The sequence below is a fragment of the Hyla sarda genome, chromosome 1, assembly GCF_029499605.1.
Source record: "Hyla sarda isolate aHylSar1 chromosome 1, aHylSar1.hap1, whole genome shotgun sequence".
NCBI lineage: Eukaryota > Metazoa > Chordata > Amphibia > Anura > Hylidae > Hyla > Hyla sarda.
Window position 1 is genome coordinate 257,580,321 of NC_079189.1, and position 15,165 is coordinate 257,595,485.

A 15,165-nucleotide genomic window follows, 5' to 3' on the forward strand; every position below is an offset into this window, starting at 1 on the left:
GCCCGTTCTTGCCGGGCAGCAGTCTGCGATCTGACAAGAACAGGCACATTCAGCTTAGGATAGCCGTAGACGGCTTCACACCCTGTATACTGTGGATTTAAGCATCAATAAATCCTTTTCGGAATCGGAGCGGAAGGCGGCTAAAGAGCAAAATGTCAACAACACCTGGGATTCCCAGCCAGTCTCCCATGCTGGTACTTACCGGGCCCTAAGCTGGGTAGCAGTCTGCGATCTGACGAGAGCAGGCGCGTCCAGCTTAGGATGGCCGTTGACAGCTTCATGCCCTTTATACTGTGCATTAAAGCATCAATAAATCCTTTTCGGAATCGGAACGGAAGGTGGCAACAGAGCAAAATGTCAACTGCACCCGGGATTCCCAGCCAGTCTCCCATGCCGGTACTTACTGGGCCCTAAGCTGGGTAGCAGTCTGCGATCTGACAAGAGCAGGCGCGTTCAGCTTAGGATGGCCGTTGACATATTCATGCCTTGTATATTGTGGATTTAAAAATCAATAAATATTTTTATTAATCGGAGAGGATGGCGGCAACAGAACAAAATGTCAATGGCACCTTGGATTGCCAGCCAGTCTCCCATGCCGGTAACTGCCGGGCAGCGGTCTGCGATCTGAGGAGAGCAGGCACGTTCAGGCTTAGGATGGCCGTTGACAGCTTCACACCCTGTATATTGTGGATTTAAGCATCAATAAATCCTTTTCCGAATCGGAGCGGAAGGCGGCAACAGATTAAAATGTCAACTGCACCCGGGATTCCCAGCCAGTCTCCCATGCTGGTACTTACCAGGCCCTAAGCTGGGTAGCAGTCTGCGATCTGACGAGAGCAGGCGCGTTCAGCTTAGGAAGGCCGTTAACAGCTTCACACTTTGTATACTGTGGATTTAAGCATCAATAAATAATTTTCGGAATCAGAGCAGAAACAGAGCAAAATGTCAACTGCACCTGGGATTCCCAGCCAGTCTCCCATGCTGGTACTTACCAGGCCCGAAGCTGGGTAGCAGTCTGCGATCTGACGAGAACAGGCGCATTCAGCTTAGGATGGCCGTTGACAGCTTCTCGTCCTTTATACTGTGCATTTAAGAATCAATAAATCCTTTTCGGAATCGGAACCGGAACGGAAGGCGGCAACAGAGCAAAATGTCAACGGCAGCCGGGATTCCAAGCCAGTGTCCCATGCCGGTACTTACCGGGCCCTAAGATCTGTACCAGTCTGCGATCTGACGAGAGCAGGCGCGTTCAGCTTAGGATGACCGTCGACAGCTTCACACCTTGTATACTGTGGATTTAAGCATCAATAAATTCTTTTCGGAATCGGAGCGGAAGGCAGCAATAGAGCAAAATGGCAACGGCACCCGGGATTCCCAGCCAGTCTCCCATGCCGGTACTTACTGGGCCCTAAGCTGCGTAGCAGTCTGCGATCTGACGAGAGCAGGCGCGTTCAGCTTAGGATGGCCGTTGACATCTTCACGCCTTGTATACTGTGGATTTAAGCATCAATAAATATTTTTTTTAATCGGAGAGGAAGGCGGCAACAGAGCAAAATGTCAATAGCACCTTGGATTGCCAGCCAGTCTCCCATGCCCGTACTTGCCGGGCAGCAGTCTGCGATCTGACAAGAACAGGCGCATTCAGCTTAGGATAGCCGTAGACGGCTTCACACCCTGTATACTGTAGATTTAAGCATCAATAACTCCTTTTCGAAATCGGAGCGTAAGGCGGCAACAGATCAAAATGTCAACGACACCTGGGATTCCCAGCCAGTCTCCCATGCTGGTACTTACCAGGCCCGAAGCTGGGTAGCAGTCTGCGATCTGACGAGAACAGGCGCATTCAGCTTAGGATGGCCGTAGACATCTTCACACCCTGTATACTGTGGATTTAAGCATCAATAAATCCTTTTCGGAATCGGCGCTGAAGGCGGCAACAGAGCAAAATGTCAACGACACCTGGGATTCCCAGCCAGTCTCCCATGCTGGAACTTACCAGGCCCGAAGCTGGGTAGCAGTCTGCGATCTGACGAGAACAGGCGCATTCAGCTAAGGATGACCGTCGACAGCTTCACACCTTGTATACTGTGGATTTAAGCATCAATAAATTATTTTCGGAATCGGAGCGGAAGGCAGCAATAGAGCAAAATGTCAACGGCACCCGGGATTCCCAGCCAGTCTCCCATGCCAGTACTTACCGGGCCCTAAGCTGGGTAGCAGTCTGCGATCTGACGAGAGCAGGCGCGTTCAGCTTAGGATGGCCATTGACAGCTTCATGCTTTTTATACTGTGCATTTAAGCATCAATAAATCCTTTTCGGAATCGGAGAGGAAGGCGGCAACAGAGCAAAATGTCAATAGCACCTTGGATTGCCAGCCAGTCTCCCATGCCCGTACTTGCCGGGCAGCAGTCTGCGATCTGACAAGAACAGGCACATTCAGCTTAGGATAGCCGTAGACGGCTTCTCACCCTTTATACTGTGGATTTAAGCATCAATAAATCCTTTTCGGAATCGGAACGCAAGGCGGCTACAGAGCAAAATGTCAACAACACCTGGGATTCCCAGCCAGTCTCCCATGCTGGTACTTACCGGACCCTAAGCTGGGTAGAAGTCTGCGATCTGACGAGAGAAGGCGCGTTCAGCTTAGGGTGGCCGTTGACAGCTTCATGTCCTTTATACTGTGCATTTAAGCATCAATAAATCCTTTTCCGAATCGGAGCGGAAGGCGGCAACAGAGCAAAATGTCAACTGCACCCTGGATTCCTAGCCAGTCTCCCATGCCGGTACTTACTGGGCCCTAAGCTGGGTAGCAGTCTGTGATCTGACGAGAGCAGGCGCGTTCAGCTTAGGATGGCCGTTGACTTCTTTATGCCTTGTATATTGTGGATTTAAGCCTCAATAAATATTTTTATTAATCGGAGAAGAAGGCGGCAACAGAGCAAAATGTCAATGGCACCTTGGATTGCCAGCCAGTCTCCCATGCCGGTATCTGCCGGGCAGCAGTCTGCGATCTGAGGAGAGCAGGCACATTCAGGCTTAGGATGGCCGTTGACAGCTTCACACCCTGTATATTGTGGATTTAAGCATCAATTAATCCTTTTCCGAATCGGAGCGGAAGGCGGCAACAGATTAAAATGTCAACTGCACCCGGGATTCCCAGCCAGTCTCCCATGCTGGTACTTACCAGGCCCTAAGCTGGGTAGCAGTCTGCGATCTGACGAGAGCAGGCGCGTTCAGCTTAGGATGGCCGTTGACAGCTTCACACTTTGTATACTGTGCATTTAAGCATCAATAAATCCTTTTCGGAATCGGAACGGAAGGCGGCAACAGAGCAAAATGTCAACGGCAGCCGGGATTCCCAGCCAGTGTCCCATGCCGGTACTTACCGGGCCCTAAGATCTGTACCAGTCTGCGATCTGACGAAAGCAGGCGCGTTAAGCTTAGGATGGCCGTCGACAGCTTCACACCTTGTATACTGTGGATTTAAGCATCAATAAATTCTTTTCGGAATCGGAGCGGAAGGCAGCAATAGAGCAAAATGTCAACGGCACCCGGGATTCCCAGCCAGTCTCCCATGCCAGTACTTATCGGGCCCTAAGCTGGGTAGCAGTCTGCGATCTGACGAGAGCAGGTGCGTTCAGCTTAGGATGGCCATTTACAGCTTCATGAATTTTATACTGTGCATTTAAGCATCAATTAATCCTTTTCGGAATCGGAGAGGAAGGCGGCAACAGAGCAAAATGTCAATAGCACCTTGGATTGCCAGCCAGTCTCCCATGCCCGTTCTTGCCGGGCAGCAGTCTGCGATCTGACAAGAACAGGCACATTCAGCTTAGGATAGCCGTGGACGGCTTCACACCCTGTATACTGTGGATTTAAGCATCAATAAATCCTTTTCGGAATCGGAGCGGAAGGCGGCTAAAGAGCAAAATGTCAACAACACCTGGGATTCCCAGCCAGTCTCCCATGCTGGTACTTACCGGGCCCTAAGCTGGGTAGCAGTCTGCGATCTGACGAGAGCAGGCGCGTTCAGCTTAGGATGGCCGTTGACAGCTTCACGCCCTTTATACTGTGCATTTAAGCATCAATAAATTCTTTTCGGAATCAGAACGGAAGGTGGCAACAGAGCAAAATGTCAACTGCACCCGGGATTCCCAGCCAGTCTCCCATGCCGGTATTTACTGGGCCCTAAGCTGGGTAGCAGTCTGCGATCTGACAAGAGCAGGCGCGTTCAGCTTAGGATGGCCGTTGACATCTTCACGCCTTGTATATTGTGGATTTAAGCATCAATAAATATTTTTATTAATCGGAGAGGATGGCGGCAACAGAGCAAAATGTCAATGGCACCTTGGATTGCCAGCCAGTCTCCCATGCCGGTAACTGCCGGGCAGCAGCCTGCAATCTGAGGAGAGCAGGCACGTTCAGGCTTAGGATGGCCGTTGACAGCTTCACACCCTGTGTATTGTGGATTTAAGCATCAATAAATCCTTTTCGGAATCGGAACGGAAGGCGGCAACAGAGCAAAATGTCAACGGCAGCCGGGATTCCCAGCCAGTGTCCCATGCCGGTACTTACCGGGCCCTAAGATCTGTACCAGTCTGCGATCTGACGAGAGCAGGCACGTTAAGCTTAGGATGGCCGTCGACAGCTTCACACCTTGTATACTGTGGATTTAAGCATCAATAAATTATTTTCGGAATCGGAGCGGAAGGCAGCAATAGAGCAAAATGTCAACGGCACCCGGGATTCCCAGCAAGTCTCCCATGCCAGTACTTACTGGGCCCTAAGCTGGGTAGCAGTCTGCGATCTGACGAGAGCAGGCGCGTTCAGCTTAGGATGGCCATTGACAGCTTCATGATTTTTACACTGTGCATTTAAGCATCAATAAATCCTTTTCGGAATCGGAGAGGAAGGCGGCAACAGAGCAAAATGTCAATAGCACCTTGGATTGCCAGCCAGTCTCCCATGCCCGTTCTTGCCGGGCAGCAGTCTGTGATCTGACAAGAACAGGCACATTCAGCTTAGGATAGCCGTAGACGGCTTCACACCCTGTATACTGTGAATTTAAGCATCAATAAATCCTTTTCGGAATCGGAGCGGAAGGCGGCTAAAGAGCAAAATGTCAACAACACCTGGGATTCCCAGCCAGTCTCCCATGCTGGTACTTACCGGGCCCTAAGCTGGGTAGCAGTCTGCGATCTGACGAGAGCAGGCGCGTCCAGCTTAGGATGGCCGTTGACAGCTTCATGCCCTTTATACTGTGCATTAAAGCATCAATAAATCCTTTTCGGAATCGGAACGGAAGGTGGCAACAGAGCAAAATGTCAACTGCACCCGGGATTCCCAGCCAGTCTCCCATGCCGGTACTTACTGGGCCCTAAGCTGGGTAGCAGTCTGCGATCTGACAAGAGCATGCGCGTTCAGCTTAGGATGGCCGTTGACATATTCACGCCTTGTATATTGTGGATTTAAAAATCAATAAATATTTTTATTAATCGGAGAGGATGGCGGCAACAGAACAAAATGTCAATGGCACCTTGGATTGCCAGCCAGTCTCCCATGCCGGTAACTGCCGGGCAGCGGTCTGCGATCTGAGGAGAGCAGGCACGTTCAGGCTTAGGATGGCCGTTGACAGCTTCACACCCTGTATATTGTGGATTTAAGCATCAATAAATCCTTTTCCGAATCGGAGCGGAAGGCGGCAACAGATTAAAATGTCAACTGCACCCGGGATTCCCAGCCAGTCTCCCATGCTGGTACTTACCAGGCCCTAAGCTGGGTAGCAGTCTGCGATCTGACGAGAGCAGGCGCGTTCAGCTTAGGAAGGCCGTTAACAGCTTCACACTTTGTATACTGTGGATTTAAGCATCAATAAATAATTTTCGGAATCGGAGCAGAAACAGAGCAAAATGTCAACTGCACCTGGGATTCCCAGCCAGTCTCCCATGCTGGTACTTACCAGGCCCGAAGCTGGGTAGCATTCTGCGATCTGACGAGAACAGGCGCATTCAGCTTAGGATGGCCGTAGACATCTTCACACCCTGTATACTGTGGATTTAAGCATCAATAAATCCTTTTCGGAATCGGAGCGGAAGGCGGCAACAGAGCAAAATGTCAACGACACCTGGGATTCCCAGCCAGTCTCCCATGCTGGTACTTACCGGGCCCTAAGCTGGGTAGCAGTCTGCGATCTGACGAGAGCAGGTGCGTTCAGCTTAGGATGGCCGTTGACAGCTTCTCGTCCTTTATACTGTGCATTTAACAATCAATAAATCCTTTTCGGAATCGGAACGGAAGGCGGCAACAGAGCAAAATGTCAACGGCAGCCGGGATTCCCAGCCAGTGTCCCATGCCGGTACTTACCGGGCCCTAAGATCTGTACCAGTCTGCGATCTGACGAGAGCAGGCGCGTTTAGCTTAGGATGGCCGTCGACAGCTTCACACCTTGTATACTGTGGATTTAAGCATCAATAAATTCTTTTCGGAATCGGAGCGGAAGGCAGCAATAGAGCAAAATGGCAACGGCACCCGGGATTCCCAGCCAGTCTCCCATGCCGGTACTTACTGGGCCCTAAGCTGCGTAGCAGTCTGCGATCTGACGAGAGCAGGCGCGTTCAGCTTAGGATGGCCGTTGACATCTTCACGCCTTGTATACTGTGGATTTAAGCATCAATAAATATTTTTTTTTATCGGAGAGGAAGGCGGCAACAGAGCAAAATGTCAATAGCACCTTGGATTGCCAGCCAGTCTCCCATGCCCGTACTTGCCGGGCAGCAGTCTGCGATCTGACAAGAACAGGCGCATTCAGCTTAGGATAGCCGTAGACGGCTTCACACCCTGTATACTGTAGATTTAAGCATCAATAACTCCTTTTCGAAATCGGAGCGTAAGGCGGCAACAGAGCAAAATGTCAACGACACCTGGGATTCCCAGCCAGTCTCCCATGCTGGTACTTACCGGGCCCTAAGCTGGGTAGCAGTCTGCGATCTGACGAGAGCAGGCGCGTTCAGCTTAGGATGGCCGTTGACATCTTCGTACTTTCTATACTGTGGATTTAAGCATCAATAAATAATTTTCGGAATCGGAGCAGAAACAGAGCAAAATGTCAACTGCACCCGGGATTCCCAGCCAGTCTCCCATGCGGGAACTTACCAGGCCCGAAGCTGGGTAGCAGTCTGCGATCTGACGAGAACAGGCGCATTCAGCTTAGGATGGCCGTAGACATCTTCACACCCTGTATACTGTGGATTTAAGCATCAATAAATCCTTTTCGGAATCGGAGCGTAAGGCGGCAACAGAGCAAAATGTCAACGGCAGCCGGGATTCCCAGCCAGTGTCCCATGCCGGTACTTACCGGGCCCTAAGATCTGTACCAGTCTGCGATCTGACGAGAGCAGGCGCGTTAAGCTTAGGATGGCCGTCGACAGCTTCACACCTTGTATACTGTGGATTTAAGCATCAATAAATTATTTTCGGATTCGGAGCGGAAGGCAGCAATAGAGCAAAATGTCAACGGCACCTGGGATTCCCAGCCAGTCTCCCATGCCAGTACTTACCGGGCCCTAAGCTGGGTAGCAGTCTGCGATCTGACGAGAGCAGGCACGTTCAGCTTAGAATGGCCATTGACAGCTTCATGCTTTTTATACTGTGCATTTAAGCATCAATAAATCCTTTTCGGAATCGAAGCGGAAGGCGGCTACAGAGCAAAATGTCAACGGCACCCGGGATTCCCAGCCAGTCTCCCATGCCAGTACTTACCGGGCCCTAAGCTGGGTAGCAGTCTGCGATCTGACGAGAGCAGGTGCGTTCAGCTTAGGATGGCCATTGACAGCTTCATGAATTTTATACTGTGCATTTAAGCATCAATAAATCCTTTTCGGAATCGGAGAGGAAGGCGGCAACAGAGCAAAATGTCAATAGCACCTTGGATTGCAAGCCAGTCTCCCATGCCCGTTCTTGCCGGGCAGCAGTCTGCGATCTGACAAGAACAGGCACATTCAGCTTAGGATAGCCGTAGACGGCTTCACACCCTGTATACTGTAGATTTAAGCATCAATAACTCCTTTTCGAAATCGGAGCGTAAGGCGGCAACAGAGCAAAATGTCAACAACACCTGGGATTCCCAGCCAGTCTCCCATGCTGGTACTTACCGGGCCCTAAGCTGGGTAGCAGTCTGCGATCTGACGAGAACAGGCGCATTCAGCTTAGGATGACCGTCGACAGCTTCACACCTTGTATACTGTGGATTTAAGCATCAATAAATTATTTTCGGAATCGGAGCGGAAGGCAGCAATAGAGCAAAATGTCAACGGCACCCGGGATTCCCAGCCAGTCTCCCATGCCAGTACTTACCGGGCCCTAAGCTGGGTAGCAGTCTGCGATCTGACGAGAGCAGGCGCGTACAGCTTAGGATGGCCATTGACACCTTCATGCTTTTTATACTGTGCATTTAAGCATCAATAAATCCTTTTCGGAATCGGAGAGGAAGGCGGCAACAGAGCAAAATGTCAACTGCACCCGGGATTCCCAGCCAGTCTCCCATGCCGGTACTTACTGGGCCCTAAGCTGGGTAGCAGTCTGCGATCTGACAAGAGCAGGCGCGTTCAGCTTAGGATGGCTGTTGACATATTCACGCCTTGTATATTGTGGATTTAAAAATCAATAAATATTTTTATTAATCGGAGAGGATGGCGGCAACAGAACAAAATGTCAATGACACCTTGGATTGCCAGCCAGTCTCCCATGCCGGGCAGCGGTCTGCGATCTGAGGAGAGCAGGCACGTTCAGGCTTAGGATGGCCGTTGACAGCTTCACACCCTGTATATTGTGGATTTAAGCATCAATAAATCCTTTTCCGAATCGGAGCGGAAGGCGGCAACAGATTAAAATGTCAACTGCACCCGGGATTCCCAGCCAGTCTCCCATGCTGGTACTTACCAGGCCCTAAGCTGGGTAGCAGTCTGCGATCTGACGAGAGCAGGCACGTTCAGCTTAGGAAGGCCGTTAACAGCTTCACACTTTGTATACTGTGGATTTAAGCATCAATAAATAATTTTCGGAATCAGAGCAGAAACAGAGCAAAATGTCAACTGCACCTGGGATTCCCAGCCAGTCTCCCATGCTGGTACTTACCAGGCCCGAAGCTGGGTAGCAGTCTGCGATCTGACGAGAACAGGCGCATTCAGCTTTGGATGGCCGTTGACAGCTTCTCGTCCTTTATACTGTGCATTTAAGAATCAATAAATCCTTTTCGGAATCGGAACGGAAGGCGGCAACAGAGCAAAATGTCAACGGCAGCCGGGATTCCAAGCCAGTGTCCCATGCCGGTACTTACCGGGCCCTAAGATCTGTACCAGTCTGCGATCTGACGAGAGCAGGCGCGTTCAGCTTAGGATGGCCGTCGACAGCTTCACACCTTGTATACTGTGGATTTAAGCATCAATAAATTCTTTTCGGAATCGGAGCGGAAGGCAGCAATAGAGCAAAATGGCAACGGCACCCGGGATTCCCAGCCAGTCTCCCATGCCGGTACTTACTGGGCCCTAAGCTGCGTAGCAGTCTGCGATCTGACGAGAGCAGGCGCGTTCAGCTTAGGATGGCCGTTGACATCTTCACGCTTTGTATACTGTGGATTTAAGCATCAATAAATATTTTTTTTAATCGGAGAGGAAGGCGGCAACAGAGCAAAATGTCAATAGCACCTTGGATTGCCAGCCAGTCTCCCATGCCCGTACTTGCCGGGCAGCAGTCTGCGACCTGACAAGAACAGGCGCATTCAGCTTAGGATAGCCGTAGACGGCTTCACACCCTGTATACTGTAGATTTAAGCATCAATAACTCCTTTTCGAAATCGGAGCGTAAGGCGGCAACAGAGCAAAATGTCAATGACACCTGGGATTCCCAGCCAGTCTCCCATGCTGGTACTTACCAGGCCCGAAGCTGGGTAGCAGTCTGCGAACTGACGAGAACAGGCGCATTCAGCTTAGGATGGCCGTAGACATCTTCACACCCTGTATACTGTGGATTTAAGCATCAATAAATCCTTTTCGGAATCGGCGCTGAAGGCGGCAACAGAGCAAAATGTCAACGACACCTGGGATTCCCAGCCAGTCTCCCATGCTGGTACTTACCAGGCCCGAAGCTGGGTAGCAGTCTGCGATCTGACAAGAACAGGCGCATTCAGCTTAGGATGACCGTCGACAGCTTCACACCTTGTATACTGTGGATTTAAGCATCAATAAATTATTTTCGGAATCGGAGCGGAAGGCAGCAATAGAGCAAAATGTCAACGGCACCCGGGATTCCCAGCCAGTCTCCCATGCCAGTACTTACCGGGCCCTAAGCTGGATAGCAGTCTGCGATCTGACGAGAGCAGGCGCGTTCAGCTTAGGATGGCCATTGACAGCTTCATGATTTTTATACTGTGCATTTAAGCATCAATAAATCCTTTTCGGAATCGGAGAGGAAGGCGGCAACAGAGCAAAATGTCAATAGCACCTTGGATTGCCAGCCAGTCTCCCATGCCCGTACTTGCCGGGCAGCAGTCTGCGATCTGACAAGAACAGGCACATTCAGCTTAGGATAGCCGTAGACGGCTTCTCACCCTTTATACTGTGGATTTAAGCATCAATAAATCCTTTTCGGAATCGGAACGCAAGGCGGCTACAGAGCAAAATGTCAACAACACCTGGGATTCCCAGCCAGTCTCCCATGCTGGTACTTACCGGACCCTAAGCTGGGTAGCATTCTGCGATCTGACGAGAGCAGGCGCGTTCAGCTTAGGGTGGCCGTTGACAGCTTCATGCCCTTTATACTGTGCATTTAAGCATCAATAAATCCTTTTCCGAATCGGAGCGGAAGGCGGCAACAGAGCAAAATGTCAACTGCACCCTGGATTCCTAGCCAGTCTCCCATGCCGGTACTTACTGGGCCCTAAGCTGGGTAGCAGTCTGTGATCTGACGAGAGCAGGCGCGTTCAGCTTAGGATGGCCGTTGACTTCTTTACGCCTTGTATATTGTGGATTTAAGCATCAATAAATATTTTTATTAATCGGAGAAGAAGGCGGCAACAGAGCAAAATGTCAATGGCACCTTGGATTGCCAGCCAGTCTCCCATGCCGGTATCTGCCGGGCAGCAGTCTGCGATCTGAGGAGAGCAGGCACATTCAGGCTTAGGATGGCCGTTGACAGCTTCACACCCTGTATATTGTGGATTTAAGCATCAATAAATCCTTTTCCGAATCGGAGCGGAAGGCGGCAACAGATTAAAATGTCAACTGCACCCGGGATTCCCAGCCAGTCTCCCATGCTGGTACTTACCAGGGCCTAAGCTGGGTAGCAGTCTGCGATCTGACGAGAGCAGGCGCGTTCAGCTTAGGATGGCCGTTGACAGCTTCACACTTTGTATACTGTGCATTTAAGCATCAATAAATCCTTTTCGGAATCGGAACTGAAGGCGGCAACAGAGCAAAATGTCAACGGCAGCCGGGATTCCCAGCCAGTGTCCCATGCCGGTACTTACCGGGCCCTAAGATCTGTACCAGTCTGCGATCTGACGAAAGCAGGCGCGTTAAGCTTAGGATGGCCGTCGACAGCTTCACACCTTGTATACTGTGGATTTAAGCATCAATAAATTATTTTCGGAATCGGAGCGAAAGGCAGCAATAGAGCAAAATGTCAACGGCACCCGGGATTCCCAGCCAGTCTCCCATGCCAGTACTTATCGGGCCCTAAGCTGGGTAGCAGTCTGCGATCTGACGAGAGCAGGTGCGTTCAGCTTAGGATGGCCATTTACAGCTTCATGAATTTTATACTGTGCATTTAAGCATCAATTAATCCTTTTCGGAATCGGAGAGGAAGGCGGCAACAGAGCAAAATGTCAATAGCACCTTGGATTGCCAGCCAGTCTCCCATGCCCGTTCTTGCCGGGCAGCAGTCTGCGATCTGACAAGAACAGGCACATTCAGCTTAGGATAGCTGTGGACGGCTTCACACCCTGTATACTGTGGATTTAAGCATCAATAAATCCTTTTCGGAATCGGAGCGGAAGGCGGCTAAAGAGCAAAATGTCAACAACACCTGGGATTCCCAGCCAGTCTCCCATGCTGGTACTTACCGGGCCCTAAGCTGGGTAGCAGTCTGCGATCTGACGAGAGCAGGCGCGTTCAGCTTAGGATGGCCGTTGACAGCGTCACGCCCTTTATACTGTGCATTTAAGCATCAATAAATTCTTTTCTGAATCAGAACGGAAGGTGGCAACAGAGCAAAATGTCAACTGCACCCGGGATTCCCAGCCAGTCTCCCATGCCGGTATTTACTGGGCCCTAAGCTGGGTAGCAGTCTGCGATCTGACAAGAGCAGGCGCGTTGAGCTTAGGATGGCCGTTGACATCTTCACCCCTTGTATATTGTGGATTTAAGCATCAATAAATATTTTTATTAATCGGAGAGGATGGCGGCAACAGAGCAAAATGTCAATGGCACCTTGGATTGCCAGCCAGTCTCCCATGCCGGTAACTGCCGGGCAGCAGCCTGCAATCTGAGGAGAGCAGGCACGTTCAGGCTTAGGATGGCCGTTGACAGCTTCACACCCTGTGTATTGTGGATTTAAGCATCAATAAATCCTTTTCGGAATCGGAACGGAAGGCGGCAACAGAGCAAAATGTCAACGGCAGCCGGGATTCCCAGCCAGTGTCCCATGCCGGTACTTACCGGGCCCTAAGATCTGTACCAGTCTGCGATCTGACGAGAGCAGGCACGTTAAGCTTAGGATGGCCGTCGACAGCTTCACACCTTGTATACTGTGGATTTAAGCATCAATAAATTATTTTCGGAATCGGAGCGGAAGGCAGCAATAGAGCAAAATGTCAACGGCACCCGGGATTCCCAGCAAGTCTCCCATGCCAGTACTTACTGGGCCCTAAGCTGGGTAGCAGTCTGCGATCTGACGAGAGCAGGCGCGTTCAGCTTAGGATGGCCATTGACAGCTTCATGCTTTTTATACTGTGCATTTAAGCATCAATAAATCCTTTTCGGAATCGGAGAGGAAGGCGGCAACAGAGCAAAATGTCAATAGCACCTTGGATTGCCAGCCAGTCTCCCATGCCCGTACTTGCCGGGCAGCAGTCTGCGATCTGACAAGAACAGGCACATTCAGCTTAGGATAGCCGTAGACGGCTTCACGCCCTTTATACTGTGCATTTAAGCATCAATAAATCCTTTTCCGAATCGGAGCGGAAGGCGGCAACAGATTAAAATGTCAACTGCACCCGGAATTCCCAGCCAGTCTCCCATGCCAGTACTTACCGGGCCCTAAGCTGGGTAGCAGTCTGCGATCTGACGAGAGCAGGCGCGTTCAGCTTAGGATGGCCATTGACAGCTTCATGCTTTTTATACTGTGCATTTAAGCATCAATAAATCCTTTTCGGAATCGGAACGGAAGGCGGCAACAGAGCAAAATGTCAACTGCACCCGGGATTCCCAGCCAGTCTCCCATGCCGGTACTTACTAGGCCCTAAGCTGGGTAGCAGTCTGCGATCTGACGAGAGCAGGCGCGTTCAGCTTAGGATGGCCGTTGACAGCATCACACTTTGTATACTGTGGATTTAAGCATCAATAAATATTTTTATTAATCGGAGAGGAAGGCGGCAACAGAGCAAAATGTCAATGGCACCTTGGATTGCCAGCCAGTTTCCAATGCCGGTAACTGCCGGGCAGCAGTCTGCGATCCGAGGAGAGCAGGCACGTTCAGGCTTAGGATGGCCGTTGACAGCTTCACACCCTGTATATTGTGGATTTAAGCATCAATAAATTATTTTCCGAATCGGAGCGGAAGGCGGCAACAGATTAAATTGTCAACTGCACCCGGGATTCCAAGCCAGTCTCCCATACTGGTACTTACCAGGCCCTAAGCTGGGTAGCAGTCTGTCATCTGACGAGAGCAGGCGCGTTCAGCTTAGGATGGCCGTTGACAGCATCACACTTTGTATACTGTGGATTTAAGCATCAATAAATAATTTTCGGAATCGGAGCAGAAACAGAGCAAAATGTCAACTGCACCCGGGATTCCCAGCCAGTCTCCCATGCTGGTACTTACCAGACCCGAAGCTGGGTAGCGGTCTGCGATCTGACGAGAACAGGCGCATACAGCTTAGGATGGCCGTAGACATCTTCACACCCTGTATACTGTGGATTTAAGCATCAATAAATCCTTTTCGGAATCGGAGCAGAAGGCGGCAACGACACCTGGGATTCTAGCCAGTCTCCCATGCTGGTACTTACCGGGCCCTAAGCTGGGTAGCAGTCTGCGATCTGATGAGAGCAGGCGCGTTCAGCTTAGGATGGCCTTTGACAGCTTCTCGCCCTTGATACTGTGCATTTAGGCATCAATAAATCCTTTTCGGAATCGGAACGGAAGGCGGCAACAGAGCAAAATGTCAACGGCAGCCGGGATTCCCAGCCAGTGTCCCATGCCGGTACTTACCGGGCCCTAAGATCTGTACCAGTCTGAGATCTGACGAGAGCAGGCGCGTTAAGCTTAGGATGGCCGTCGACAGCTTCACACCTTGTATACTGTGGATTTAAGCATCAATAAATTATTTTCGGAATCGGAGCGGAAGGCAGCAATAGAGCAAAATGTCAACGGCACCCGGGATTCCCAGCCAGTCTCCCATGCCAGTACTTACCGGGCCCTAAGCTGGGTAGCAGTCTGCGATCTGACGAGAGCAGGCGCGTTCAGCTTAGGATGGCCGTTGACATCTTCACGCTTTGTATACTGTGGATTTAAGCATCAATAAATATTTTTTTTAATCGGAGAGGAAGGCTGCAACAGATCAAAATGTCAACAGCACCTTGGATTGCCAGCCAGTCTCCCATGCCTGTACTTGCCGGGCAGCAGTCTGCGATCTGACAAGAACAGGCACATTCAGCTTAGGATAGCCCAAGACGGTTTCACACCCTGTATATTGTGGATTTAAGCATCAATAAATCCTTTTCGGAATCGGAGCAAAATGTCTACAGAGCTACAGAGCAAAATGTCAACAACACCTGAGATTCCCAGCCAGTCTCCCATGCTGGTTCTTACCGGGCCCTAAGCTGGGTAGCAGTCTGCAATCTGACGAGAGCAGGCGCGTTCAGCTTAGGATGGCCGTTAACAGCTTCATGCCC

At 50.6% G+C, this 15,165-nt stretch overlaps 21 pseudogenes; all 21 read right to left on the bottom strand.

Annotated features, from left to right (window-relative positions):
- Positions 1-153: 153 nt before the first annotated feature.
- On the bottom strand, positions 154-273 carry LOC130321483 (5S ribosomal RNA; annotated as a pseudogene).
- A 1,080-nt stretch (positions 274-1,353) lies between these two features.
- Positions 1,354-1,473, bottom strand: LOC130333075 (5S ribosomal RNA; annotated as a pseudogene).
- A 272-nt stretch (positions 1,474-1,745) lies between these two features.
- LOC130352513 (5S ribosomal RNA) lies at positions 1,746-1,865 on the bottom strand (annotated as a pseudogene).
- A 284-nt stretch (positions 1,866-2,149) lies between these two features.
- On the bottom strand, positions 2,150-2,269 carry LOC130315684 (5S ribosomal RNA; annotated as a pseudogene).
- An 867-nt stretch (positions 2,270-3,136) lies between these two features.
- On the bottom strand, positions 3,137-3,256 carry LOC130350015 (5S ribosomal RNA; annotated as a pseudogene).
- Positions 3,257-3,540: 284 nt separating this feature from the next.
- Positions 3,541-3,660, bottom strand: LOC130336136 (5S ribosomal RNA; annotated as a pseudogene).
- A 272-nt stretch (positions 3,661-3,932) lies between these two features.
- LOC130319702 (5S ribosomal RNA) lies at positions 3,933-4,052 on the bottom strand (annotated as a pseudogene).
- Positions 4,053-4,729: 677 nt separating this feature from the next.
- LOC130352209 (5S ribosomal RNA) lies at positions 4,730-4,849 on the bottom strand (annotated as a pseudogene).
- Positions 4,850-5,121: 272 nt separating this feature from the next.
- On the bottom strand, positions 5,122-5,241 carry LOC130321494 (5S ribosomal RNA; annotated as a pseudogene).
- Positions 5,242-6,113: 872 nt separating this feature from the next.
- LOC130315963 (5S ribosomal RNA) lies at positions 6,114-6,233 on the bottom strand (annotated as a pseudogene).
- Positions 6,234-6,517: 284 nt separating this feature from the next.
- On the bottom strand, positions 6,518-6,637 carry LOC130333086 (5S ribosomal RNA; annotated as a pseudogene).
- Positions 6,638-6,909: 272 nt separating this feature from the next.
- On the bottom strand, positions 6,910-7,029 carry LOC130313583 (5S ribosomal RNA; annotated as a pseudogene).
- Positions 7,030-7,508: 479 nt separating this feature from the next.
- Positions 7,509-7,628, bottom strand: LOC130316933 (5S ribosomal RNA; annotated as a pseudogene).
- An 82-nt stretch (positions 7,629-7,710) lies between these two features.
- On the bottom strand, positions 7,711-7,830 carry LOC130316778 (5S ribosomal RNA; annotated as a pseudogene).
- A 474-nt stretch (positions 7,831-8,304) lies between these two features.
- On the bottom strand, positions 8,305-8,424 carry LOC130323310 (5S ribosomal RNA; annotated as a pseudogene).
- A 1,064-nt stretch (positions 8,425-9,488) lies between these two features.
- LOC130333097 (5S ribosomal RNA) lies at positions 9,489-9,608 on the bottom strand (annotated as a pseudogene).
- A 676-nt stretch (positions 9,609-10,284) lies between these two features.
- LOC130315441 (5S ribosomal RNA) lies at positions 10,285-10,404 on the bottom strand (annotated as a pseudogene).
- A 1,271-nt stretch (positions 10,405-11,675) lies between these two features.
- On the bottom strand, positions 11,676-11,795 carry LOC130336147 (5S ribosomal RNA; annotated as a pseudogene).
- A 272-nt stretch (positions 11,796-12,067) lies between these two features.
- Positions 12,068-12,187, bottom strand: LOC130319710 (5S ribosomal RNA; annotated as a pseudogene).
- A 677-nt stretch (positions 12,188-12,864) lies between these two features.
- Positions 12,865-12,984, bottom strand: LOC130352212 (5S ribosomal RNA; annotated as a pseudogene).
- A 1,651-nt stretch (positions 12,985-14,635) lies between these two features.
- LOC130319625 (5S ribosomal RNA) lies at positions 14,636-14,755 on the bottom strand (annotated as a pseudogene).
- Between the last annotated feature and the right edge of the window lie 410 nt (positions 14,756-15,165).